At 33.0% G+C, this 4075-nt stretch overlaps 1 long non-coding RNA gene across 1 annotated transcript; it reads right to left on the bottom strand.

Moving 5' to 3' along the window:
• Positions 1 to 310: 310 nt before the first annotated feature.
• On the bottom strand, positions 311 to 3226 carry LOC107890676 (uncharacterized). Its single transcript, XR_005905121.1, has 2 exons — positions 2902 to 3226; positions 311 to 618 (listed from the first exon to the last, which is right to left on the bottom strand). It is a non-coding gene; the product is annotated as an uncharacterized lncRNA (long non-coding RNA).
• Positions 3227 to 4075: the final 849 nt, after the last annotated feature.

Below are 4075 nucleotides of genomic sequence, written 5' to 3'. Positions count from 1 at the left end.
AAATAATATATAACTACTTTATTATTTTTAAACACATATTTAATGTGCTAAATGTTCCATTATCCATTTATTTTTTCCTTGCACTCTTTTTCTTCCTTTACTAAATTTCTTTTATCTTTTATATAATAAAAATCAAGTTTATATAATCTTCAATTGAGTTAATTGGAAGATTCGTCTACAACCATGGCTGAATCAACATATTATCATCTTTATAAACATATCATTTATATTTTTATATAGTTAAATTAAAACACTTGTTCCTTATCAAACAACTGTAAGGAAAATCACTCCAAGCTAAGGTGCTATACTGTAAACAAGCATCAAAAGAGCACATAAAATATATATTTCAAAGTTTCATCTCAAATTGGATTATCCTCCACATTCATGCAACCAAACATTGCAAATGACACACATATCTACATACAATTTACATTCTGATCAACTACATGTTGGAAGAATACTCAATAGCAGTACTTTTTCGAGTAATCTTTCAAACCACGGCCTTTCCATGCCTCACGGTATACAGTCCCAATGATGTCTCTGAACTCCTGTTTGTCCTTGAGAGCCCAGTTAATCTTGTTATTATCGATGCCAAGATCAATCATAATGTGCTTGTTTCTGAAAAAAAAGTTCACTTTACATTAAATCAGCTTAATAGCATCACATTCAAACTGTTTTATTAGCCCTATCTGACAGCTTAATTAACACCAATTTACATCCCCTTTAACAATGAATTTAACCTTTCCGATCAGCAGCAAAAACTAATATTTAACAACTATTGTTCTTCTTTTATTTCATACATGCAGCAGACCAATTGCTCTACATATTACAACACATTCAAATAAGAATTTATATGCTGGAATAATGAGCTTTCAAGCTGTAGTTTCCAGCAGTCATTTAAGCATTTAATTGTCAAATTTTCACTTCACTACTAACAACCGAACTTAGTAAGAATAACATAATATTTTAGCTACTAAACTCGATTTATAAACCCCTACAACCATAGCTTACCTGCATGCAAACTTTAGAATTTAAACATGAGAATTTGCAAAGTTTCCTTTGAAAAAATCACTCACAAGCACATTCAATTTGTCCTATTTTGGACAGCACAAGACAGCAACATGCAGGGCATTTGTATCCCGCAAGAACACACTCAATAGTATTAAAATTTATTAGTTCATCACAGCAACAATCCATGATTTTTAATCCAGTAATACTCAATTATTTGGTCCCAAAACTGAATAGCATAATGCAACAAATGGGACTGTCTTTACAGCCCTCAATCAACATGAAAATAGAACCATTAATTTGTTCAAATTTTGGATAGCAAAATAAGGGCACAAAATTGGATAGCAGTAATTTTTACACTATTTCCGAGCAGCATTTAAACTTACAATAAATGAATCTAGCTAATGCTAGATAGTAAGTAGCCTTGAAAATTTAAAGAACATTTTTAGCCATTAAATCAAAACCGAAACATCAATTCTAATTTAATATATATATTAAGCATGAAAATAACAAAACGAGTTTAAAGAAAACTCATCATTAGCAACACTCAATTTGTACTTCTAAAATAACAAGTCATTCGGCAAATGAAACGCAGTTTACTCATTAACGACACATCATCAATATCAATCCCAGAGTTATACATTTTAACCACGGCACCAAAGCACTATAAATCACAGCTATAACTCCTCCTAATTTGCATTTGAAGATACCACAATTTCATTATTAAGACCGTTTAAATTACGACAATTAATCCACTTTAGATAATGGTTTAAGACAACATAAATACTTATAGCATAAATGCTTACATTTTAATCAAGATCAAGCAGTAGGAAATCTTAATTATAACTATGACATCTTCTAGTTTCAGCTTAGGACATTAATATTTAATCAATTCCAGTAGCAGGTTACGTTAATTTCATTACAAAAAGTCATATTCTAACAGCATGCATGGAGTTTGCATTCCTCGACAGTTCACTCAACAACTAACAATCATCAAGACTTTTCCTTCAATTTTCATCACATACCAGCATTAGAGTACAATAAATCATTCAAGAAATAACTTAAACTCACACCATAACCAACAACAATCATTTTTTTTATTTACAACCATTTCTTCAAATTTCCAACATGATTTATTTGCTCCTAACCAAAAATCAACAGCAGCTAATTGACAGTTTAATAATAAAATTCAGACAACTTAATTGAAGTCACCAACTAGTTTAATTCGACTTGACAATTAACTAAATGAGTAAGTGTGTGTAAATTTCAAGGAATACTTATCGAATTCTTCCTTACAAGCACAAAATTTCTCCTTGCCTTTACCACTTTAACCATCTCCTACCTCTCTAACTTCTTAATATGAAGAAACAACTATTTAATATGCCAAATCCATGGCCTCTCCCTCCATGCTAAAAGACAATGAGCAACCCTTTTTGAACCCCCTGTGATGCCTATGATTCCTCAACAACAATGCCATGATCAAATTACAACATAAACCAAAATATCAGACTTTTTAGGGAAAAATAGATAAATACTATGATCTAAGCACAAAGATGAAAGGATCATCTTCCAAAAGAAAAAAAACTAGGTCATGCCATTAAGTAGAACTTGTGAGATCTCGCTTTAATTCCCAAAAGGCACTTTCAATCTAAGTGCAAACCGCAACAAATTAAACCCAATAAACCTAATTGAAAATTTTTGCAAAATCAAAATTTCTCCCAAAAGAGGAAAAATTCTTCCACAGGAATTCAGAATCAAAACTGAAATTCGAAAGATCAAAAGGTATTTCTCTAAATCCAATGAAAAAGAACAATCAAAAATCAACATTGAGAAACCAGAAAGAAAATAGAGGAAGAAAAGTAATGGGAAATTGGAACGATTAAAAAGAGGTACCCTTGGACATTCTTGAGGGTTTGATTAAACCTGGAATCAAGGCTTATTTGTGATGCTAATCTTCTTCACCATGGCGGCTGCTGCTGGTCTTTCAAACCCCTCTTCTTGCTCACTCCAAACGTTCTATACAGGTATATTGGGAGAATGGTGAGGGTAAATAGAAAGTAAGAAGAAAAAGTTTAAATAAAACAGAGAAATTTCATACCGCACGATAAATTTGTTGAAAAACTCTCAGATAGGAGTAGGGAATTTGAAGAGATGTGAGATGGGTAGAAAAGGAAAGAAAAATAATTTTTTGTATTACTAGAAGCGTTGAATAGTCATTCATTAGTGATGGCGTTGAATTGCTATTCAGTGATTTTGAGGAATAAGGCTGTAATAGCATTGAATAGGCTTTACAACCAACCAAACCCCTGAATAAGATCATTGTGTTGAATAAGGGAGGAATGGCTAAGCCATTCATGTGAACCAAACAAGGCCTAAGGGCATATCGATAATTTTACAAATCGAGGGTATTTCGATAATTTTACAAATCAAGTGTGTTTCGATACTTTTACAAATTGAGGGTGTTTCGGTAATTTTACAAATTGAGGGTGTTTCAGTAATTTCACAAATCGGAGGTATTTCGATAATTTTACAAATTGAGGGTATTTCAATAATATCACAATCGAGGGTATTTCGGTATTACAAATCAGGGGTACTTCGATAATTTTACAATTCGGGGTTATTTCGATAATTTCTCTTTATTATCAGTTTATTACTTACCTTGGCCCATTAACAAGTCCTCGTTGGCTAAAGTGAACAGATACTATGCACCAGGCAGGATTCCAGAGAAGAGGAGGTGAGTCTTTAAGACCGCTTAAGTACCAAGCTCTCCCTAGATCCAATCCTAGACATGCATATACCCATTGCCACACCTTAACCTTATGACTCGTCCACGGTCACGATTAATTAATTATTTAAGTTTTATTTCTGCTTGAGTAGTTACCAAAAGCTAGGTCCACAACCCCTTTACTAAATACTAACAGATCCACACTTATTCATTTTGCCCCTTTAGGCCCAATCTCGTTCACATGGCCCATCGGGCCCAATCACATTCATATGGCCCATCAAGCCCAATTACTTCTAACCTAATAGTTAGATTTACACAAGCAGGCCTATCTAGCCCATCGAG

This window comes from Gossypium hirsutum, chromosome A11, assembly GCF_007990345.1.
Source record: "Gossypium hirsutum isolate 1008001.06 chromosome A11, Gossypium_hirsutum_v2.1, whole genome shotgun sequence".
NCBI classification, from domain to species: domain Eukaryota; kingdom Viridiplantae; phylum Streptophyta; class Magnoliopsida; order Malvales; family Malvaceae; genus Gossypium; species Gossypium hirsutum.
Note: the sequence above shows the minus strand (reverse complement) of the source record. Positions and strands in the feature narration are given on the sequence as shown.